Genomic DNA, 25,878 nt, shown 5'->3' with positions numbered 1-25,878 from the left:
TGGCTTGGGTCATCATCTCAGGGTCCTGGGATCAAGCCCGCTTCAGACTCCCTGCTCAGCCCGAGTCGGCTTCACCCTCTGCCCCTCCCCCACCAGTCCTCAACTCATGGTGCTTGCTTTCTCTTTCAAATAAGTAAATAAAATCTTTTTTTTTTAAAGAAATATTGGATGCAATAAAATCTGCTCAGGAAGATGGGTAGGAATTTGAACTGCTCAAATTATCTGCATTTTGGAAATTTCTAGTAGGTATATTTAATAAAATACTAATATAATATTTAATACTGAGCCAAAACCAAGAGTCAGACGCTCAACTGACTTAGCCGCCCAGATTCCCTGCCTCTGGATAAATTTTTAAGAAAGCCCACAGAAATAAATCTTGCATAAAATTCTTCATTGAATTTGCTCAAAATATTTTAAAGCAAAAGAGGAAAAAAAATGTCAAACTGGTTTCTGCCTTTCAAACTATTACCATCTTGTTAACTTTTCCTTGAACAACAAATCTTCAAAGCAAGCACATACAGGATATCAGCCTTTTATCTCATTTCTATCAGAGGAAACAGCCTTATAGGTAACTAAAAATGATTCCCAAAATAGCAAAGACGCTTAAAAAAAAAAGCCTAATACTACTAATAATAGACAATATAAATTTCTCAGTAGCTGTTGTGCCTAACTGCAAAGCAAGCAATAGGACTCCTCAAAAAATAAATTTAATTCCTTACCAATTCTAACAACTCTCTTAAGACATATGTCATGGAAAATTTCTGAGTTTTAAAAAAAATTTTAATTAATTTATTTATTTTTAAAGATTTATTTGTCAGAGAGATTGCAAAAGCAGGGGGAACGGCAGGCAGAGGGAGAAGCAGGCTCCCTGCTGAGCAAGGAGCCCGATGGGGGACTCAATCCCTGGACCCTGAGATCATGACCTGAGGTGAAGGCAGACGCTTAACCAGCTGAACCACCCAGGCATTCCCTGTTTTGTTTTGAATGAAAGAATGAAAAATGATAGTTGGCTTTAGATTATATTCAGAATTTTGAGGCACAAGTCAAAGAACTAGAATAACATTAATTTTGTGATTGTGTTTACAGGGTTGTTTACCCATATTATTTAAAAAGCTTCCACATGACTACGATTCTTCTTTGCTGTTTACTGATTCTAATGGGTGCTGGAGATTTTATTTAACAAAGCTGTGTGACCATAGGAGCAATCCTCATAACTAACCCAATGTTAGTTAGGCTGAACACTTGTGTCCCCCCAAAATTCCTATGTTGAAGCCACAAGCCTCAATGTGATGTTATTGGAGGTGAGACCTTTGAGGGGTCAGGAGCATGGAGTACTCATGAATGGGATTAGTGCCTTTATAAGAAGAGACATAAGACAGATGAGATCTCTCTCCACCGTGGGAGGATACAACAAGAAGACTGCCATCTGCAAACCAGGAAGAGGCCCCTCGTGAGGAATCACATTGGACAGTACTTTGATCTTGGACTTCTCAGTCTCTAGAACTGTGAGAAATAAATTTTTGTTAAGCCACCCAGTGTACAGTAGTTTTGTTATAGCAGCCTGAGCTGATTAGACAAACAGTACTTTCACCTTCAAAACATATCCCTAACTCTGACCACTTACCATCTTCACTGCTACCACAGTAATCAACACCACCATCATTTTTCCCCTCTTGGTTTATTTTTAAAGATTATTTATTTATTTATTTGACAGACAGAGGCCACAAGTAGGCAGAGAGGCAGGCAGAGACAGAGAAAGAGGGAAGCAGGCTCTCTGCTGAGCAGAGAGCCCGAAGCGGGGCTCGATCCCAGGACCCTGGGATCATGACCTGAGCGGAAGGCAGAGGCTTTAACCCACTGAGCCACCCAGGCACCCCTCCCCTCTTGATTTTTTATTTCTACTCAATATTCACCTTTCCTGGCCATCTTATCTGAAATAAGTCTTCTTGGGTTGCCTGGGTGGCTCAGTTGGTTTGGCTTAGGTCACGATCTCAGGGTCATGAGAGATCAAGTCCCTCAGTGGGCTCCATGCTCTACATGGAGTCTGCTTCAGATTCTCTCTCTCCCACTCCATCTGCCCCTCCTCCTGCTCATGTGCATGCTCTCTCTCAATAAGTAAAATCTTAAAAAATAAAATTAAAATTAAAAAAATAATCTTAAAAAATAAAATTAAATTAAAAAAACGAAAATAAGGCTTCTTTCCCCACATAGTGCTCTATGCCTTTACTCTTCTATATTTTCTCCACAGAGCTTATCATTTACCTGAAATTCCATTGTTTGTTTATGCATTATTTGTCTCCCTTGTTGGAACAAAAGACTTTCCACTACTATATTCCTAGCACCCAGAAGACTATGCACCACACAGTAACGCCCCAATAAATATTTGCTGAATGACTAAATCCTGAATATAGGAATGTATAAAGAGCAAGGAAAGATTTATGACAATTAGCAATGCCTATTACTTCAAGTGTTTCTGATGATGTGAAATTGCCCCATTTGTAGGAGGGGAAAACATCTTAGAATAAATTAAGGGGAAATAACACCAAAACAACTTACTTAAATAAGCACCACTTTATTAAGCACCACAGTAATAATAACCTTTTTGTACATTTACTGTTTGCCCAGTACTACATGCATAATCTCATTTAATCCTCATAACAGTCTCTTGGAGGAAGATATTTTCATTTTCTAGTTGAGGAAATTGAGGCTTAGCAGGGTTAGATTACTTTTTAAGATCATATACATTACATTAAGTGGAAAAAACAGAATTTGAACTCTAAAACTCTTGTTCTTATTAGCACATTACATACTACCTTCAAGATAAAAAGACATTTTGATAAGGGACATATCTAAGTCAGAGGTCACCAAACTTTGCCTTGAAACGCCTAAAAAAGAAAACTGATTTGTGTATATTTATAAATTACAGATGTAACAACTATAATAACATTATGCATACTAAAAATGAAAAATTTTAGAGCATGAGATTTTTTAAAAATTTCACTTTATTGGCTTTGTTAAGAATTAAATATATAGGGGCACCTGAGTGGCTCAGTGGGTTAAGCCTCTGCCTTCAGCTCAGGTCATGATCTCAGGGTCCTGGGATCAAGCCCCACATCGGGCTCTCTGCTCAGCGGGAAGCCTGCTTCCCCCTCTCTCTGCCTGCCTCTCTGCCTACTTATGATCCCTCTCTCTCTGTCAAATAAATAAAATCTTTAAAAAAAAGAATTAAATATATAAATGGAGGATAAAATAACCATTTCTCTCTCACTCAAGTCTTACAAATAATAAATATTTTAGATGACTAATGTAATTAAACATGATTTTTTTGTTTTTTTAATTTTACTTTTTAAAAGATTTTATTTATTTATTATTTATTTGAAAGAGAGAAAGAGAGATCACAAGTACAGGGTAAGGGTAGAGGGAGAAGCAGGCTCCCCACAAAGCAGGGAGCCTGACATGGGACTTGATCCCAGAACCCTGGGATCATGACCTGAGTCGAAGGCAGATGCTTAACCAGCTAACCCACCCAGGCACCTTAAACACAATTAAAAAAAAAAAAAAGATTTTATTTATTTATTTATTTGAGAGAGAAAGAGTGTGAACAGGGGGAGAGGCAGAGGAAGAGGGAGAGAATCTCAAGTAGACTCCATGATGAGCTGAGGGTTTGGTGGGGAGGGAGCCTAGTGCTTAATCCCAAGACCACAAGACCATGACTGAGAGGAAATCAAGAGTTGGAGGCCCAACGACTGTGCCACCCACGTGTCCCCATTATGTCCTTTTCTTGAAACTGTGATTGAAAGATATACTTCTAAATTCACTTTATTTCATGCTCGGTCCTAAGGGTGTTATGGGCTGAAATGTGCCCCCCCTACCCATTCATATGTTGAAGTCCCAATCCCTAGTATCTCAGAATATGAGTGTATTTGGAGATAAAATCTTTAGAAAATTAAAGTAATCAAGTTAAAATAAGTTCACCAGAGTGGGCCCTAATCCAACATGACTGGTATCTCTATAAGTAAAGGAAATTTGTGGGGCACCTGGGTGGCTCAGTGGGTTAAGCATCTGCCTTTGGCTCAGGTTATGATCCTGGGGTCCCAGGATGGAGCCCCACACCCGGCTCCCTGCTCAGCGGGGACTCTACTTCTCCCTCTGCCCCTCCCCTTGCTCATGCTCTCTCTCTCTCTCAAATAAATAAATAAAATCTTTTTTTTTTTTAAAGATTTTATTTATTTACTTGACAGAGAGAAATCACAAGTAAGCAGAGAGGCAGGCAGAGAGAGGAGGAAGCAGGCTCCCTGCCGAGCAGAGAGCCCGACGCGGGGCTCGAACCCAGGACCTGGGATCATGACCTGAGCCGAAGGCAGCGGCTTAACCCACTGAGCCACCCAGGCGCCCCAATAAATAAAATCTTAAAAAAGAATTAAAAAAAAAGGAAAATTGTATACAAACCTAAAGAGAAGACATGTAAAGACACAGGAAGAAGTCAGCCATCTATATAGCCATGAAGAGGGCCCAGAAGAAACCAACCCTGCCAATAACTCAATTTTAGACTTCTAGCCTCCAAAAGTGTGAGAAAATAGGGGCGCCTGGGTGGCTCAGTGGGTTAAAGCCTCTGCTTTCGGCTCAGGTCATGATCTCAGGGTCCTGAGATCCAGCCCCGTGTTGGGCTCTCTGCTCAGCAGGGAGCCTGCTTCCCTTCCTCTCTCTCTCCCTGCCTGCCTCTCTGCCTAATTGTGATCTCTGTCTGTCAAATAAATAAATAAAATCTTTAAAAAAAAAAGTGTGAGAAAATAAATTTTGTTGTTTAAGGCATTCACTCTGTGGTACTTTTCTTATGGCAGCTGAGCTGACTAATACAAAGGGCCATAGTAATTGAAAAAGATAACTCACCATAGTAACATAGAGCCAATGAAAGAAAAGCTTCATGGACTGAATTAAAAAAAAAAATCTGAGGATGCCATTCACCAATCAAGCAAAAGTTTTTTGAATTGTGACTAGTATATTTCCATCTCCTCCAATGTCTATGGACTATATCTGCATACTATTTGGTCATTGTTATATTATTTAAATTTTTAACAAGGTGATTAAAAATCCACTAAAACTACCTTGAAAGATTTTAAAACAGACTAGAAAATTGTTTCCAAGCGTCCTAAGGGTGCAGATATCAGAGTTTTATAGATGACACATCCTCTGTTTTGGGCAACAACAAATAGCAATGAAAACATTTCCAAATATCAAATTCTCTCTCCAAATAATGAAGATTCTTCAGAAAAACAATACATTTCCCATTCATTATTAATACATCACTTTTGCTTTGAAGGGATATACTGAAGGTGTTTGTATTTTTAAAATTTTCTGCTGATAACCAATTATCATTACATAAAACCAACAATTATGGAACTTTTCTACTAGAAAAGGAAAATTGTTTGGCTTATTTTAACTCTGCAGACTCTTAAAAATAGTTCTTGGTAACGGACTAAGAAACTATTATAAGATACCAATTATTTTCAAGGCTATTACTCATCTTATTTTTCAAAGGATTGTAATAATTCTACAATTTAAAATACAATTTGTAAGGGCACCTGGGTGGCTCAGTGGGTTAAGCATCTGCCTTAGTCTCAGGTTAAGATCCCAGGGTCTTGGGATCGAGTTCCCCATTGGGCTCCCTGCTTAGTGGGGAGTCTGCTTCTCCCTCTCCCTCTACCTGTCACTCCCTGCTGCTTGTGCGTGTTCTCTCTCTCTCTCTCTGTCAAATAAAGAAATAAAAATCTTAAAAAATAAAATATAATATAATTTGTAAATATCCAGGGATTCGGCAACAACAACAAAAAATCTGTAAATCTACCTACTCAGACACATATAAGCTGGACACATAAAAACTATTATGTGTTGTAACAGCTAAAAGGGAACACAAAGTGAGGATGTCAGTGTCAACTTTTTGTTGGGGAATGACCATTTTTCCCATTGGGATTAATCCCACAGATAAACTCTGACAAGGAGTGAAGGCACCAATGTCAATCCGTATAGTAAATATTCCATAAAGCCTAATTTCTTGCTTTTTTCAATGAAAACTAATATAAATAACAATTCAAATGCTCTTTTCGCTTCACAGTGTATCATCTTGCGCACCCCCAGGAGACAGAGTAAAGTGTTCCAGTTTACAGGTGCATTAACTTTAATCCCACTTTACAAAGGTAAATTGAGAAAATTTGGGGGTCAGGTAGCAAAAAGTTTTATAAGTCTAAAATGTAAACAACCCTTTCCTTTGAAGCTCAGGAGGAGTAATCAGAAGATGGAAGAAGTATTTTCCCCCAAAGCTTTATTGAGATATAACGGACACAAACACTGTGTTATGTTAGAAGCACAATGTGACTGGATAAGTGTATATATTGTGAAATGATTACCACAATAAGGTTAGTTAACACACTTATCACCTCTCTACGATTTTGTTTTGTAGCAAGAATATTTAAGATCTACTCCCTTAGCAACAGTATTGTTAACCAGTCACCAAGAACTATTTTTTGAAAGGTGGGAAATACCTGCCTACAGAGGTCATTTATGTCTGCACAGTGCTTAGCCTTTCTTTCCTTTTATTTTTTTAAAGATATTTAAATATTTATTTATTTGACAGAGAATCACAAGTAAGTAGGGAGGCAGGAAGAGAGACAGGAAGGGAAGTGGGCTCCCCACTGAGCAGAGAGCCTGATGCGGGGCTCGATCCCAGGACCCTGAGATCATGACCTGAGCCGAAGGCAGAGGCTTTAACCCACTGAGCCACCCATCCTTAGCCTTTCTTGAATGACAGGGAAACACAAAAGAAGCCTCGGAGAGCAGGGGAGATATGCACCAGAGGCAGGAGGAAAGAAGAATGGGATTTGGGAAAAGTGTTCCTCAGTCTAAATACCCAGGAGGCTGGCCATGACATTGTACTTCTGTTGCAGCCAGACTTGAATCCAGGGTTCCAGCTAATCATCTAGTTTAAAGCAAACTAGGTATGGTTAACTGTGCATTGTACTATATCCGGAAGTGTGCCGGTCCTAGAAGGCTGTGTGGGCTCCTGGTAAAACAGGCCTTACATAAAGTAGAAGTACTAACTTCCCAAACCAGCATCTTATAAAAAATTCCAAATCCCTCAGGAGTGTGGAAGCAGGCTCTTCAGCGAACCATGCCTCCAAGAACTTAGGAGATAATTCTGATTTCCAAAGAGTTACTCTGGAGCACAGATCCCGAAATGAAGCTGGAAATTAAATTTACAAGTACTGGGAGTGCTATGTGCACTAAAAATCCTTATCTGATTCCTGTATCAGGAATCCAGAGACGAAGCTCTTAGCAACTCTTGCCTTGTCCTAAATGTCTCCTTTATAAACTCTGAAATTTCTTTGGGATGCGGCTTTCATTTCTTTCTTTTCTTTTTCTCCTTCCTTCCTTCCTTTCTTTTTTAGATTATGGTTGTTAGGTATATCCAAGTTTAAGATTATTGTATTTTCCTGGAGAATTATGCTTTTTCCTCCTTTGTAAACATGCACCTTCAATTTTTGATGTGAAAGTGTAAAAATGTTTCACTCGTGGATGAACCATTGATAGAGCAAAACAGATTTAGATGATACAGATAGAAAAACAGAGACATTTAATATTATTGTTCTGGCCAAGGGGGATGACAATAGTTAGATTTGTACAGTGGTCACACTAACAATCAAAACCAGATGATGACTGTCTTGCTGATTCACAGTATGACAACATTCTATTCAAATCTCTAATATTTGCCCTACTTTGTCAAGCAATTTCATTGGCTTTACATCACCTCTTCCTGCTACTAGGTAATGTTTGTGAAAAGAATGCAAACTAATTTTCTTACAGTAGGACCCCTGTTAAAACACATATGTTAATCATAATCAGTACACTGTTGAAACCATATCCTTGGACTGAAACAGAATACTAAATGAAAGAGTACTATAAAGCAGGTAGCCTATAAAGTAATGTTTTACCAAATACACTTCGAAGACATCCAACTAAATTTACCTAGAAAAATAAATTTTGAAAGATACTTTGGGGAAAAAATACCCACATAATATAATCCCTAAATTTTACAACCTATCTTCCAAATCAGCTAATGGTATGGTTGGTTATCCTCACTACTGTTCCTGTCTTATAAAGAAGGCTACAAGTGAACAGGAGAGTATTTAATGTCATGTAATAGGATAACTGAGGTCAGAAGAGTCTTCTCTAAGTCCGTTCTTATATTTCTCATCAGCAGAACCTAATTTCCACTACCCAAATATGTTCAGCAAATAAAAGGTAAAGAGAAAAAATTCCAGGTAGCACAGGTCTGTCTGCAGAGTAATGGGATATTTTAACTGATAATCATCATCATTTATTAAGTGCTCTAGGTGCCAAGCATTGTGCTTAGTACCTACAGACATTATTACATTTAATTCTCACAGCTCTGACAGTTATTATTCCCTCCCTTCTGCAGAGGAGGAAGCGGAGACAGAACTGGTTCGGTAAGTTACCCAGGTAACACAAACTTAGTTCCGCTTTGCTCCCAAGCTTCTGCATTTAACCAGTATGCATTATTTGTTTGTGGGTAGACATAACAATAATATCAGCTAATATAACAGGATGTCAAATGCAACTTTTCCTGTCCTCTCGGAATTTCAGCAGGGGCCTCAGAGGCCAAGATCAAAACAATAGGAGTCAAATACTTCCATATTCTAAAGCGAAGTGCAAAGCTTATAAAGTGGGGCAGCCAAAAACCAGCCCTGCTAACATCAGTTCATTACCCTCTTATCACAACTATGTAAAAAGAATTATAATTAGTTGTAAGGATTACAAGGGACAGTGTAAAGAACTTCTTTTTTTAATCTTTTTTTTTTTTTTTGTAAAGAACTTTAAAGAAATTAGACAGTGTGTATTTTCTTGCCTCCTAAAGGAAAAGGAGGAGGTACTTCCTAGTTACCTCAAGCCAAGGACTGGAAGCTCAAGATAATCACTCCAAGTGCTTAACTTGTACCCAGAATAAGAGAGACATAGGGACTGGTAACCACTCCCACCCAAGAGGATAAAAAGTGCTGGTTCATAGCTAAATTTTAAAGACCACTTAGGTACAGGGGCGCCTGGGTGGCTCAGTGGGTTGAAGCCTCTGCTTTTGGCTCAGGTCATGATCTCAGGGTCCTGGGATCAAGCCCCACGTCGGGCTCTCTGCTCGGCGGAGAGCCTGCTTCCCTTCTCTCTCTCTCTGCCTGCCTCTCTGCCTAGTTGTGATCTCTGTCTGTCAAATGAATAGATAAAATCTTTAAAAAAAAGAAAAAAGACCACTTAGGTACAATAGTCAGAATAAATGTTTCAGCAGAAGAGGCAGTTTTATGAAATGCCACAATGTGGAAACATATATAAAAGTAACTTTAATTACATGAAACTTAACAATTTCATTAAATTAATGCAATGTTAGTAACTGTCCATACAATTAATGAAGTTTATCTTAATTTTTTAAATGTAATTATCCTTTTTAAAACCTCCTCTGTAGTAAGAAACTTTCTATTTATATTATTTATAATTTCTATAAGAAATTAGAACTTTTAAACTTTACAAATAACTTCAAAATAACTTTAAAGCAACAGTTATTTTTTTTTAAGATTTTCTTATTTGAGATAGCACACGTATGCAGGAGAGGGGGAGAGAGAGAGAGAGAGAGCGAGCATGCGCGCATGGGGAGGGTGCCTGGGGGACATAGAGAGAGAGAGAGAGAGAGAGAGAGAGAGAGAGAGAGAGAGAGAAGTAGGTTCAGGATCAGATCATGACCTGAGCCAAAGGCAGATGCTTAACCAACTGAGCCACCGAGGTGCCCCAGTAACATAGTTTTTAAATCACAAATTCAAACTTGGTTGAGCTCTTCTTAGCACCAAAATTCTTACTTCCTATAGTGTTCAAAGGTTGAAAAAAAAATTCTAGAAAGTAAAAAAAAATTTTTAAGTTTTAAATATCATAAACTACTACTTTTTAGAAATTTTGAAAAATAGAGAAAATGAGGGAAAACACCTCTATGCCTACCACCTCCCGCATAATCACTGGTATATTTTGGTATATCTCCTCCCTGCCTTTTTCCTAACCATATTTTTATATAGTAGCAATTATAGTATCCATGTATTCACATCCTGCTTTTTTTTAGTGTTATGTAAAAAAAATGCACTTTTCAAGGATTTAAAACTATAGACATAACAAGCACTCCTAAAAACATACATCCATATCCACTGAACATAACTTCCAATGTTATTCTAAAGCCAAAAAGTCAGAAGACCAGATTTCTCAAGTTCTCAAATCCCCAAATTATACATTCAATGGATATTTTCTCTCACTTGACAATATAAAAACAACAGAAAGTAAAACTGCATTCACATAAATTATTTTTTTTAAGATTTTATTTATTTATTTGACAGAGATCACAAGTAGGCAGAGAGACAGGCAGAGAGAGAGAGGAAGGGAAGCAGGCTCCCCACTGAGCAGAGAGCCAAATGCGGGGCTCAATCCCAGGAGGCTGGGATCATGACCTGAGCCGAAGGCAGAGGCTTTAACCCACTGAGCCACCCAGTCGCCCCGCATTCACATAATTATTAAACATGTCTCCTATTCCTCAAATTACCATCGAAACACACGAAGTATTAGATCTGTAATATACTAACCTTCAGGCCCAACAATTATCTCTTTAAAGCATCCAAGTTACTTTCCTTCCCCTCCTCTTTCCTGGACAATCCAGTCCTAAAGCCATTAGAGTGGAACAGAGTAAGGCAGGCATCCAGAGTAAGGCAGAACTGCAAGAGATCAGAGCAGGGGATCAGAGCACCTGAGCTGGAGGGGTCAGGATAGCATCTGTGTAAGAGGTCACATGGTGTGGCCTGCCGGGCCTGAACAAGGTCAAGTGCGCAGGCCCTACACAGGTGCAGCCCTGCACAGGATGTCAGTGGCTGAGCAAAATGAGGGGGTACAAGGCTGATGGGTGGTCTGGGTGGACTTTCAGAACCAGGGTGGGGTGAGGAGCCGGGGCAAACTGGCCCACAGTATTGACAAGTGAAACTCTGGCTGGATTTCAGGCTGTCAGCGGGGTGTCAGTGTGTAACAGACAACCTGCACAAACAGAACACCTTGATTGACTACAGGCTTCCCACCATCTATAAGCAGAGCATTTCTAGGAAACCTTTCCTAACCCAAACTGGTGTAAAGTGAAGAAGCGATCACTGTTAATTTATATGGAAAACTGTTTGAGCTTTCCTAGACTCCCTCCAAATAACCTCTCTTAGGGTTTTCTGTTATCTTAGGGCACATTTTGCTAATGGATGCACAAAATAAACTGAGCTAAAGCACATATGCTCACAGATGCAGTTCAAAGCCACGGTGGCTGGATGCTGAGATGCTGAGAGTAGTTTCAGGGGAAGGAGCGCCGCAGAGACAGGCTAGCTGTGTGTGTGTGGCAGGGCGGGGTGGGGGGATCATCATGCAGAGGGTGGGGGAGCTGCGTCTATAACAGCTCAGTGTGATGCAAAACAAATGCTGAATGCTATTTTTACTTTTTGCCTTTCTTTGTAAAATTGCAGATTGCCCATAAAAGCCAAGCAGCCGGGACGCCTGGGTGGCTCAGTTGGTTAAGCGGCTGCCTTCAGCTCAGGTCATGATCCCAGAGTCCTGGGATTGAGTCCCACATCGGGCTCCTTGCTCGGCAGGGAGCCTGCTACTCCCTCTGCCTCTGCCTGCCACTCTATCTGTTTGTGCTCACTCTCGCTCTCTCTCTCTCTCTCTCTGACAAATAAATAAATAAAATCTTAAAAAAAAAAAAAAAAAGCCAAGCAGCCTAATGTGAACTCTCAAAAAATGGGGGATACCTGTAACATGCAAATATTAAAAAGAATGAGGTAGAGGGTGCCTGGGTGGCTCAGTGGGTTAAGCCTCTGCCTTCAGCTCAGGGTATGATTTCGGGGTTCTGGGATCGAGCCCCACATCGGGCACTCTGCTCAGTGGGGAGCCTTCTCCCTACCCCACCCCCGCCTGCCTCTCTGCCTACTTGTGATCTCTCTCTGTCAAATAAATAAATAAAATCTTTTTAAAAAATTAAAAAGCAAAAGAAAAGAATGAGGTAGAGATCTGTGGGCAGATATGGAAAATTGTCCAAAATAAAAGTAGGGGAAACAATCTCTCTAGTATGATTACATCTCTATACAGACTTTTAAAAAGGATATACAGATACGTATAATACTCATACACACACACACACACAGACACACAGACACACACACACACACCTTGCCATGATGTAAACTGGATATTACCACAGCTAATTCCTCCTCCACTCAGCCTCCTTCTCTGAAATGGGACTGGATGGACGAGGCCTCTTCTCTTCCTCACCGTGGACCAAGGGACTGCTTAGAAAGTGATCATCTTACAATCATTTGGACTTTCTCAGTTCAGTATATGGTTGGTTCTGTCAGTAAAAGTTACATTGTCTTCACATTGATACTTTTTATACAATCAGACCATACTTTAAGAAAATTTTTATAGTCTTTGTAGTAACATGACTCAATGTTCTATAAGATTAAATTTTATGGACACTGCATGTTGGATTGTGGTGGATAAGCAAGAAATCACCAGTGATGGGACCAGTGATAAGGCCCTGGAACAAGTTTTTTACTCTTTATTTTATAACTTTTTACAAGGCTTGAATCTTTTTTTTTTAACCACGGTTATATATTTTTCTTGTTGTTTTTAATATTAAAACAGGATCTATTTGGGTGGTAGAATAATGGATCTTTTAAGTTGTATCCTTTATATTTTTCTATATTAAATAAAATCTTAATTTTTTAAAAAAAATGAACACACAGATATTGCAGAAATATCACTTCCAATAATTTATCCTAGGGAAGTAACTGGATAAATTCACGAATATGTATACAAGAGTAGGCTTTTTTATTTTTTTGAGGTTTTCCTTTTTCCTTTTTTAGTAAACTCTATACCCAGTGTGGGGCTTGAACTCATGATTCCAAGATCAAGAGTCAGATGCTCTTCTGAATGAGCCAGCCAGGCACCCCAAGAGTAGATTTAGATTACTGTAAAGCTGAAAATAAATTTCCAACAGAGGACTATCATTAAATGTACAGTATTATGGTAAATTCATATACTGAAATACTAGTAAGTTATACCATGTTCAAAATCTATTAAGAAGAAGAAAAATGTTATAAGAATTAATTCAAAAATCTAGATGAATAAATAAAATTTAAAAGTAAATATATACTGAAACATTGACAGTGATTATCTCTAAGTAATAGAACTATGGTTGAGTTTTCTTTTAGTTAATCTGTATTTTCTAATTTTTATTGTTTTACTTTTTTAAAAGATTTTATTTATTTATTTGACAGAGAGAGAGAGACACAGTGAGAGAAGGAACACAAGCAGGGGGAGTGGGAGAGCGAGAAGCAGGCTTTCCACCAAGCAGGGAGCCCGATACAGGGCTCGATCCCAGGACCCTGGGATCATGACCTGAGTCAAAGGCATATGCTTAACGACTGAGCCACCCAGGTGCCCTATATTTTATTTTAAAGATTTATTTATTTGAAAGAAAGAGAGAGAGCACAAGCAGGGGGAGTGGCAGGCAGAGGCAGGAGAAGCAGACTCCCCACTGAGCAAGAAGCCAGACACAGGGCTTGATCCCAGGACCCTGGGATCATGACCCCAGCCAAAGGCAGATGCTTAACTGACTGAGCAACCCAGGAACAGTTGTATTTTCTAATTTTTAAAAAATAAACATAAATCACTTGTATAGCATTTGTTACCAAAAAAGGTAACTTACTTTTTAGAAGATCATCAAATATGTCCTGAGCACCCACTTCATATAAGGCATTTGGGAATTACAATAGCAGTAACAGTAGTTGAGCCTTATTAAGTAACTATTATGTGCCAATTACTTCAGTCACTTTATCTCAGTTAATTTTTGGAGCACCTCTCTGGGGTAGTTAGGATTAAGTTTGCGTACAGATTACTTAAAAACTGAAAATAGCAGTGGCTTAACCAATGTTTGTAAACAAAGAGATGTCTCTTTTCTGCCACTTAAGAGATAGTAGGCAGCCCAAGGTGCCCCCAGGTCCTCAGGCTCCAGTGTTTCTGCTACACCATCCTCATCATATAGCTCCTGTTGTCATGATCACTTCATGGCTCAAACTAGCTGTCGGAGCTCCAGCTATTACATCCACGTTCCAGGAAATAAAAAGAAAAAAAGGGAGCTCTATTAAAGCCACATTCCTGGAAGTTCCATGTAACACTTTTGCTTATGGCCCACTAACCAGGACTTAAGTCACATGTACCATATGAATGGAGGCTGGGAATATAATCATTCATCTTTTCATCCTGCAATGTGCCCAGCTAAAAAACTGATTTCTGTTTCTTTGGAGAATGCATATTAGAGTAAGCAAAAAATCTCTGCTGCAGGCAGGTTATTTCTGTCCTCATTTGTAGACAGAAAACAGAGGTGTAGAGTCACATAGCTGAGTGGCAGAGAATGTCATCGTCTATGTACCTTTCATTTCATATTACGTCCCATTAGAAAATTAATACATGAAAATAAAATACAAACACGCTCACAGGAAATTTATATATAATTATGGGAAGTTTATTATTAAATGAGATTTGACAGATGAGAAAGTATCTACCAGAAGAACAGAACTAAGAGGCATACCGGACCAACAGAACAACAGTAACAAGTATTTCTCTTGTTTTTGCCTTTTCTTGAATTCATTTTAACATAATTTATACAATAGTATTATTCTTTTTAAATTTTTTAATATTTATTTGAGAAAGAGAGAGAAAGAACAAGTGGGGGGAAGGGCAGAGGGAAAGGGAGAAGCAGACTTGCCACCAAACAGGGAGCCTGACGTGGGACTCGATTCCAGGACCCTGGGATCATGACTTGAGCCGAAGGCAGACGCTTAACCAACTGAGCCCCCCAGGTGCCCCACAGGCATAGTATTCTGTATATGGTTTCTTTCATGCAAAATAATGTCTGTATGATTCATTCATGTTGTTGTACATAGCAGTAGTTTTCCCCTTTTCATTGCTGAGTATTATTCCATCCAATGGAAACACCAGCATTTATTAATCCATTCTCCTTTTTTCTTTTTAAAGATTTTATTTATTTATATGACAGAGATCACAAGTACACAGAGAGGCAGGCAGAGAGAGAGGGGAGGAAGCAGGCTCCCCACTGAGCAGAGAGCCCGATATGGGGCTCGATCCCAGGACCCTGGGACCATGACCTGAGCCGAAGGCAGAGGCTTTACCCTACTGAGCCACCCAGGTGCCCCGGATCCATTCTCCTTTTGATAGACACACACATTTGTTCCAGGTTTTGACTATTATGAGGAAAGCTCTTATAAACATTCTTCTATGTGTCTTTAATATACACAATCACTTATTTCTCTTGGGTATTAACTAGGAGTGGAATTGCTGGGTTATAGGATAGACAGATGCTTCACTTTAATAGACACTGCCAAAGGCTTTTCAAAAGGGTTTGCACCAACTTACACAATTTACAATTTACACTCTCCCCAGCAGTCTATTAGTTCTGGTCACTCCTCAGCCTCACCAGCACTTACACTGTTAGTCTGTTACATTTTAGTCATTCTGTTATGCAGTGGCATCTCGCTGTGGTTTCCATGTAAACTTTACACTCATTTATTTCTTACCATACCATGCCACACATCCTTTATTACCACAGAATCATACTTTATTTCTTCAAATGATTTTTTTTTTTTTACAGATTATCATACTCTGCTGGAATGAAGCATTATAAATTCCAAAAACAGTACTAACACGAAACAGGTCAGTTTGGGGACATTCTAGGTCAGTTCTTTTCTATCATAGGTGGTAATTTCTGTCATAAATTTAGATAAAAGATGGGAGAAAATGCCAAGAGTGTGTGGAATTATGGAAGCCAAAGGAAGAGAATCCTTCAAACAGAAAAGAATGGTCAACAGATACACCATCAGAAGGTCAACTAAGGTAGGGATGCCTGGGTGGCTCAGTTGTTTGAGCATCTGACTCTTGGTTTTGGCTCAGGTCACAATTGCAGAGTCCTGGGATCAAGCCCCTGTATCAGGCTCCGCACTCAGCTGGGAGTCAGCTTAAGGTGCTTCTCTCTCTCTCCCTTTCCCTCTACCCATCCCCCCACCCGCCTCCACTCAGGTTTGCCCCAGCGTGTTCTGAGATAAATAAATAAATAAAACAAGTTTCAAAAAGAAAGTTTAAAAAACAAAGGTGAGATCAGGTAAAGACCTGAATGTGTATTAGTCATTAGGACCTAGGCAAGAGCAGGTTCGGTGGCATGGAGGAAGCTAAAGGGAGGTCACAGTGAACTGACAGGTGAATGGGACAAAAAGAATGGAACCAGCAACTGGAGACAATCCTTCAAGGAGCTCATCCAGGCAAGCAAGTGGACAACAGAGTAGTAGCTAACCAGGAACACAGGTTTCAATAAAGTCTTTTTTTTTTTTAATAGAAAAGAATTAAGATTGTTTAAACACTGGTGGAAAGGAGTCAGTAGAGAAGAAACAAAGGTCTGAGAGCAAACCCCTAAAGGGAGAGATGGTGTGGCACCCACCTGGAGCTGCAGGGTTTAGCAGCTGACAGGAAGAGGGACAGCTCTCCCACTGGGACAGAAGGGAATGTGGAAAGAAAGGTAAGGACACGGGTATACTTATAGAAGGTGGAAGGGCCGTGCATGGATGAACTTCCCCCACCCTGAAGGCTGCCGTCTCCCCTCTGAAATAACAGGTGAGATTATCTGGTAAGAGTCAAGTGAGAGAGGGAAACCCCCGCGTAGAGGAGGTTTTAAGATAGGCTCGGTGTAGAAAAAAGAAGCAAGAATCTACAGGTTCCCTAAGCAGAGAGTTTTAAAAAAGCAGAGTCAGGAACTAAACCTTTGAGAACATGAAACATGATTAGGATCTGTAAACGAGCAGAAATGACAAAATCAGGCAATGAGTGGCCAAAAGACTAGTTTGTGGGGAGAAACTGGGCTTGAGGGAATCAAAAAACACAAGGAAAGTAGGAACATATAATATCCACAGGGGAGGGGATAGAGCGGGCAATCATAATTTTTCTGGGGAGGAATGGAAAGGCAAAAAGGGATCATCTAAGGGCAGTAACAGCAGAAGTATACATTGGTCTGGTTTTATAAAACATGCACACACCATCACCAAGATTCTTGAGCCTGCTTAGTGAGTGAGGACTGCCCACCGAGTCAAGTCCTTCCTCTTGCACTACAGGCCAGTGTTTCATGAACTGTCCTAACCAAACCCATGGCAAGAAATACATTTGTTGTCATAATACACACACCTGAAACAGAAGTTGCACAAAATAATTACCCTTACTACATATGATAAAACATAAAGTTAACATCAAATATTATGTTCCCATGATGCAAATATACTTAAAATTCTAAAATAATATAAAAATTAAAATTAGAAGAGATTCAGTGTAATGCAATAGGTGACCTTTCTTATTCATAAATTAATTCTGAAAAACACAAAGACAATGCTATGTACTTATCAGGTTCACTATAGAGTCTTTTATTCTTTTGTTTTAAATTGGGTCAGGGTGGAAAATCCTAGTTGAAACAGTAAGTTGGTGTGAATGGCAAAAATAGTACTACATTCTTTCTACTTTGCAATGGAAGTTCTCTGGTCTTAATACAAAATGATGATAAGCAATGTCATATAATCATTCTTCGCAGTAAATGAAGAACTAAACCACAAAAATCCATTTTCTTGGCAAATTAAAAGCATGGTACAACTTATAATATCAGTGATCACATCACTTTGGACTGTGATATCTGTACCAGACTACGGCAACCTTATCAGCATTAATGAAACATCCCATAATGGTATGGAATGGAGGTATGTCATCACTAAGAGATGAAATTATAATTTTCAGCTGATTTATCATCAAAAAGTCATAAACATAATATCCATGCATTCTACTTTTTTAGTATTTTATTTATTGAGACAGAGAGCGTGAGCATGGGGCGGGGAGGGGCAGACAAAAAAGGGAGAAGCAGGCTCTCTGCTGAGCAGGGAATCGATCCCAGGACCCTGAGATCATGACCTGAGCTGAAGGCAGGCACCTAACCAACTGAGCCACCCAGGGGCCCCTCATCCATGCATTCTAGATGAATATTTTTTCCCAAGAGGCATGTAGCCATTTCTGTTTTGAAATTAAATAAAACAACAATAAATCTTTACCAGGAATGGTCCTTGAATAAAAAGGAACCTGAGATAATTTTACTTTTTTTGTCTTTGAAAATATTTGAAAAGACTTACTGAAAAACCCAGTATACTGTGTTTCTAAAAGTCTTTTAAAAGATTTTTAGCGGGGCACCTGGGTGGCTCAGTGGGTTAAGCCGCTGCCTTCGGCTCAGGTCATGATCCCAGAGTCCTGGGATCGAGTCCCGCATCGGGCTCGCTGCTCAGCGGGAAGCCTGCTTCCCTTTCTCTCTCTCTGCCTGCCTCTCTGCCTACTTGTGATCTCTCTCTGTCAAATAAATAAATAAAATCTTTAAAAAAAAAAGATTTTTAGCTTTCATCTGCAACATTAATACAAATACAAAGACATTAATACAAAAACCTGTCATTATAGTCGGGTTTTGCACATTTGATAAACCTGTATTTTAAATAATCTTCATTAAAAGTCTTAGGCTCTTTCTCAATTCATTATTTTCTCAATATTTTTATACTTCCAAATGCAGCTATTGAACATGTTTCTGGATCCTTACTTCATGCTTTCTTCTTCTAATAGCTAAACAATAAATTTTACAGGCAAACTGATCTAAATTACTTTTAAATTACAATTATTAGGGGCACCTGGGTGGCTCATTCGGTTAAACATCTGCCTTGGAGTCAGGTCATGACCCCGAGGTCCTGGAATCAAGCCTGGGAGCAGGGAGCCTGCTTCTCCGTCTCCCTCTGCCCTTCTGCCCTTCTGCCCTGCTCATGCACTCTCTCTCTCTCTTGATTAGACAGCAGGTCACCACTTTCACCCACAGCCAAGACGATTTTGCGACATTTTGCTTGACCTTGAATTATGCTAACTGAACTATGTAATGATAACCACTGCATCGTGATCCTGTGCAAATGGACCATCACTTTAATTCACATAATGTTGCTCTTTTGTTCCTTGTTAGCCCTTACAGTGGAGGTAGGGGCCAGGGAAAGGGGAGTTTGCAGTAAACACTGTTGCAGAGCAGGCTGTGGCCTTTCCTCCCAGCAGGTCCTATTATCACTGGCTTCAACAGACTCTATAGAGTATCAAAGAATACAGATAAATATTTAAATATAAAATTATGCTTCATATTGCTAAGTAACCAATTCAAACATATCCTAGATAGCTGGAGATTTTTGTTTTTTTCACTCCAGTGGAAAAAAGAAAAAAAACAACAACAAACCACATCTCTTTTAAGTTGCTGCAAGAATAACACACACTCACCAGTCTGTCTTAATTTTAATATCCATGCAGAAAAAACCCCATACATATGCCATTTCTATCAATTTAAACTTTGAAGGAAGACTAGTAATTTTCTTCCATGTTCTCTGTTGTAAACATTTATCACTGCGATAAAAACCTTGAAAGTCAGAAATCTAACTTTAAAAAAAAGCATAAATAATAACCTTTAACTAATATAAGTGGCTTAATATTGCCTAAACTGAATGCTAAAAAGTCTGTTTTCAGGCTGCTACCTAGGAGTCTAAGACTTCTAAGGAAAAAAATATTGAATTTCCTTCTCAAAAACAGGGGTACAAGAGAAACATCTGGAACAGCCAGATGTGAAGTCAGTCCTTTACATTTCCTTCTCTTGTATCACCATCATTTACTTAATCCTTCAATCTTACAACCTCCTATAATGCCCATAAAGTGAAGAAAAACTTCATGTTCTCTTTTCCTTAGGATAAAAATTACTCATTGAAGTCAGAGAGGAAAAAGACAAAAAAGATTCCATCCTGTCTAATCCTCTGGGAACCAATGCAGGACACTCCTTCAAGTTTTAGTCTCTCTTTTTTTTTTTCATTTAGTTTTCAATGTCCCCACTTTCACTGAGGCAAACAAATTATTGTTTTACTGGTTTAGTAAGGAGCACTGAATACTGAAAAATATTTCAAACATTTTTAAAAAAAAAATTTTTTTTAAAGATTTTATTTATTTATTTGAGAGAGAGACAGTGAGAGAGAGCATGAGCTAGGAGAAGGTCAGAGAGAGAAGCAGACTCCCCGTGGAGCTGGGAGCCCGATGCGGGACTCGATCCTGGGACTCCAGGATCATGACCTGAGCCGAAGGCAGTCGTCCAACCAACTGAGCCACCCAGGCGTCCCTCAAACATTTTTTTATTAATTATTTTTATTAACATATGTTGTATTATTAGCCCCAGGGGTACAGGTCTGTGAATCATCAGGCTTACACAAGTCACAGCACTCACCATAGCACATACCCTCCCCAATGTCCATAACCCGACCACCCTCTCCCTAACCTCAAACATATTTTTGATCCAGACATTGTACAAGTTAGTCTATTTCTCAGTTTCCAAAACAATAAAGGGAGTATTTTCCACCTACTTTAATGGGAGGATGAATTTAAAAATTTTCATACATTTTCAGCAGGAGGTGCAACTTTGAAGAACTTTTATTTAAATTCAGTTAGCCAACATAGAGTACATTCATTAGTCTCAGATGTATTGAAGAACTTTTTTTAATTTTTATTTTTCATTTTTATTTATTTATTTATTTGTCATAGAGAGAGAGCACAAGCAGGCAGAAGCAGAGAGAGAAGCAGGCTCCCTGCTGAACGAGAAACCTGATGTGGGACTTGATCCCAGGACTCTGGGATCATGACCTGAGCCAAAGGCAGCGGCTTAACCAACTGAGCCACCCAGGTGCCCTAGGAACTTTTTTTTTTTTTTTTTAAACTAAACTACAGATCTAAGTACTTCAACATCCCATATGATAGGATCAACCAAATGTGGCCCACCACCTGTTTTTATATAGCCCCTGAGCAGACTGGTTTTTATTTTTTAAATGGTTGAAAAAAACAATAAAAAAAAGTATAATATTCTGTGACATGTGAAAATAATATGAAATTCAAATTTCAGTGTCCACAAATAAACTTTAACTGGAACACAGCCCATGCTCTTTCATTGAAGTGTGACAAGGCTCTTCTAGCAGGACTGAGGGCTGATAGAGATGGATGGTCCACAGAGTCTAAAATATTTACTTGCTAGCCCTTTACAGAAAGTTTGCCACTCCCTGCCTTAGGAGACCATACATTTATCTGAATAATACTACAAATTAGGAAAACATTTTTGAAAGTCCATTTTTGAAAATGCTTTCATAGCTAAAACATTCTTTTGACTCTTCTCAATGGTGGCAAACCTTCACTCTTTGATTATGAGTATGAATTCTGGAGATGGTTAAGCCACCTGGAGCCAAAGTTGAGTAAGACTGGTTATCAAGGGGCTCCTGGGTGGCTCAGTGGGTTAAAGCCTCTGCCTTCGGCTCAGGTCATGATCCCAGGGTCCTGGGATCGAGCCCCGCATCGGGCTCTCTGCTCAGCGGGGAGCCTGCTTCCTCCTCTCTCTCTGCCTGCTTCTCTGCCTACTTGTGATCTCTATCTGTCAAATAAATAAAATCTTTTAAAAAAAAAAAGACTGGTTATCAAGATGAATCAACCAACAAACATGTATTAATAATCTATATACTTACCGGAAGCGAAGATCTCTTCTGGAAAAAAGCATTCTCTGACTTCCAATCACGTGAGGGTATAGTCATTTGTTTTCATAGCTCTGATTAAAGAGAAATAGGCTGTATATGCATGGAAATTGAAAGTACAGAGGTGGGGGACACGTGGCAGCTCAGTCAGTTTAGTGTCGGACCCTTCATCTCAGCTCAGGTCTTGATCTCAGTCCTGAGTCCAACAACAAAAAAAGTAAGTACAGAGGAGGGAAAATAACTAGAAGATCTACTTTCTTGTGTGGCTGGGAATATGCTATAAAGTTTTGTTTTTTGTTTTTGTTTTTTTACAAAGAGGAACTCCAATAATATTTCGGGCAATACTCTTTTGGAATAAATGAGTGACTCCCAAATAAAATTTTATTTTATTCACTTTTATTTATTTTTATAATTTATTTTGAATTAATTTCTACACCCAACATGGGGCCCGAACTCACAACCCTGAGATTAAGAGTTGCGTGCTCCACCAACTGAACCAGCCAGGCACCCCTGCCCTCAAAAAAAGTTTAAAAGAACAGGATTCACTGGGTTGTAAAAGTTGCTTAACCTTCAGTTAAAGCCCATCTTATTGATTTATAATCACAAGTTATAAGACAAAATTAGCATCAATCAATCAATCAGTAATCCCTTCCACTCATACAAAGCAAACCATTTATCCCTGGCCCTCTTCTCTTCTAGTTGCATATGCTCTTCCTGAGCAATTTCATCTGCTCTTAAGCCTCCAATACCACTTACTTGCTAACTCTGAAATCTGAATCACCAATCTCAGCCTCACTCCTGAGACTGGAGGCTCTGGACCCTCCCCTGGCAACTCCACCTGAAGTGTCCAAGACACTTCAAACTCAACATGCTCTAAATGAAACAATGCTCTTCCTCCCACATTAAAAAAACAAAACAAAACAAAAACCACACACATACACACACACAAAAAAAACAAAAAAACCCAGAACAAGTTCCTCTATCCAGTTTCCCAAGCTAAAAAAATGAAGTCATTTACTTTTCTGTTCACCTTCAAAGCCAATCACTTTTTAAGCCCTGTAAATTCTACATCTTCATTATCCTGTCCTCTCCTCTTCACCTCTGTTACATTTTTCCCACTCCAGGCCCTTATCCTCTCTTATCTGGACTATTTCAATACTGTTAGCCTTCTAACTTATCTCTCTATGTTTTACCTCTCTCCGTGCAATCCAGCCTCTGTCCCATATGGCCATGTTATCTGTCTTCATTACCTAAAATCCCCCACTGGCTCTCCATTGTCTTTAGAATTGAGTCCAAAGTTCTAGCATGATCCACAAGCTCTTCACTATGTGGCACCAGCAGACTTCTTTTTTCTCTTTCTGAGTCGTAACTTTTTACTTACCTACCTCCATATGTTCTTCTATAACACATCCTGCATTTCAAAGTATTAAAACTACCTTTAATACCACATTCTATAGTGAACAATTTTGCCAAACTGGATAGACCTTCATTATTCCAAATGAGAGGCACTGAAACCCCATGCTTACCTCATTTCTAGCAATTTCAGTGATCCTAACCTGGTTAGCAGTCAAGTTCAGAAATTTTCTTTTGCCAATTTATTTCCAAGCACCATCCCCTTTAGCCCAACCTCTTATCTCCATACACTCTAACCTTTATTTCTTTTTAAATAGACATTAAGATTTTTAAAAATTAATTGATTGGTTAATTTTTGAGAGAGAGAGAGAGAGACAGAGTGAGAGAGCAGGAGGGGGGGGGTGGGGCAGAGGGAGGGAGAAAGAGAAGCAGACTCCCTGCTAAGCAGGGAGCCCTACATGGGACTCCTGCAGGAGCCTGGGATCATGACCTGAGCCAAAGGCAGACACTTAACCAACTGAGCTACTGAGGGGCCCACACTCTGACCTTTAGTCAATAAACTACAACATATTCCTCACAAATACCATATACTTTCACGTAATATTCCTGTTTTCATCCACATCTTCTGTTTCCTTCCCCAACTCAGTTAACTCCTATCCTTTTCTCAAAGCCAGATTCAAATATGGTATCTTCTCTCTAATCTTCCTCCTTATCACACATAGAATTATTTCCCCTCATCATTGTCCCCGCTGAATTCTATCTCTATCTCTGTTAAAACTATTATCACACTGAAATTGTAGGGACTTATACATGTCTGGTCATTAGCTTCTTGCCACCAGGAGAGCATTTTCTTTTCTTAATCTAACATTTAACTTATGGTCTGAGTACAGACATTGTAAACTTCTTATTGAAAAATAACCACTTCTTCTATTATGAAGATAATGCCATAATTGCAGTAACTGAGTGACGGAGAGTTTAGAAACAAGAAGAATCCTGTCATTCACCAGAGGGGGAAAAATGCTCTTATATACAAAGTATAATTAAATTGTAGCTTGGACAAACCTCCATCCACATCTTGCAATAGCAGTTTCTTTTTCTCTATGTCTCTTTCTTTCCTTCTTTTTGAAGAAGTTCTTTACAGAACTCTCTTAAACACACATTGGGTTTTATTGGTATTTCACACAGAATATGAAACTCCATACAATGCAAAAGTTAGGATTAGGATTTTTGGAGTTTGCCTGGTCTGAATGCTAGCCCTCCTGCCTAGGCTCTTTAATAGGGGATTATTTGACCTCTGTATCTCTTAGTGAGGACACAGAAATAACGATAACCCTCATGGTGCTGTGGTAAGGACTCAATAAGCTAACGCACGTAAAGAATTTAGAACACTGCCTGGTTCAGAAGAGGTCCCAATAAATGCTGACTGATGTTATCACCAGTTTTAAAAACAGTTTTCTTGCTACTTATTTTAGCCCACTCGGTAGTGTTAACCTCCCAGGAGGAAGGAATTGTATTCTACTCATACACAAATTCGATGGAAGTACTAAAACTGTGCCTTGGAATATAATAGGTGCTCAATAAATAATGCAACTGTAAGGCTTAGACCTCCAACATGAACAAACTATAAGCTATAGCAAAATTTATACATGGAGTACGTATTTAAAATAATACTTTAAGTAGTTTCAAAACACCTATCTTCCACTGAACTGCTTAAACATAAAACTCTTAAAGCAATACAAAAATTGTATTCATTAGGAACTTTACCTCTACTCCATTTGACTTGCTCTTAGTATCCAGTGGTCTAAAATTCTTGGGTATAAGACAGATCATTTAAAATACAGTTTCCAGGGGTGTCTGGGTGGCTCAGTGGGTTAGGGCCTCTGCCTTTGGCTCAGATCATGATTGCAGAGTCCTGGGATTGAGGCCTGCATTGGGCTCTCTGCTCAGCAGGGAGCCTGCTTCCCTTCCTCTCTCTCTATGCCTACTTGTGATCTGTCAAATAAATAAATAAAATCTTTAAAAAAACCCCACAATTTCCAGGTTTAGAAAAGTCTCTTTTCACATAAAAAAACCTAACATTCCTCCTTTATATCTGTATTTTAAAAAATCTATTGCCACAGTCAATATTAAAAAAAAAAAAAAACAACCCCAACGAAAGGCCAAGAGACACAATTACTACATTTCCTGGTTTCTGCCTGGGAAACTACTTCAGAACACGCCTACAAGTAACACCAGTGAAAGTCTGCTGGTTACAAACTGCTATTCTCTTTTTTATTTCCATTCTCCCCCTAAAACCCCACATACATTCATATACCAATAGAAAAGAATGCGCATGTCTATAATAAAGGTTGTACAAAAAAATGCAGCTACATATTAATTTTGTTTTGAAGGACTAAAAATTTACTAAGTTTTTTACTAAAAGCAGATGAAAGTCTAGATCTGAAGCAATACTCCCAGCTTACCTTACCAGGTAACTTAAACTATAACTATTTACTTAAAGCAAAAAAGTAGATTGATTGGTACTGAACTTCATGATAAATAATGCAGTAACAATATGTAGATAATATGTTCTATTCCAGAAAAATTCATTGATCAGTTAAAAAATGGACCACACTTCAAACAATAGTGATTTTGTTGGGGTGGGGGGAGCTTAAACAATTTATTTACTAAGTAAACAGAGATTTAGGACTTTATCTAAAACACTGGAGGTGAATCACTAGCTTCGGGGTAAAGGTTTACAGAG

The 25,878-nt window shown here is 39.0% G+C and overlaps 1 protein-coding gene across 5 annotated transcripts in view; it reads right to left on the bottom strand.

Annotated features, from left to right (window-relative positions):
- The window catches only part of DENND2C (DENN domain containing 2C), an 85,919-nt gene that overhangs the window by 58,527 nt on the left and 1,514 nt on the right, over positions 1 to 25,878 (bottom strand). For 2 of the 5 annotated variants that reach the window (XM_047726287.1, XM_047726291.1), the window contains exon 2: positions 21,777 to 21,978. The exons of 2 other annotated variants lie outside the window; for them this stretch is intronic. The gene's annotated coding sequence lies outside the window, so the exon portion shown is untranslated. The remainder of the gene's footprint in view (positions 1 to 21,776; positions 21,979 to 25,878) is intronic. One more of the 5 variants, XM_047726288.1, reaches the window with a different exon arrangement.

Source organism: Lutra lutra, chromosome 4 (genome assembly GCF_902655055.1).
Source record: "Lutra lutra chromosome 4, mLutLut1.2, whole genome shotgun sequence".
Lineage (NCBI taxonomy): Eukaryota > Metazoa > Chordata > Mammalia > Carnivora > Mustelidae > Lutra > Lutra lutra.
This window is presented reverse-complemented; position numbering and strand designations above follow the sequence as displayed.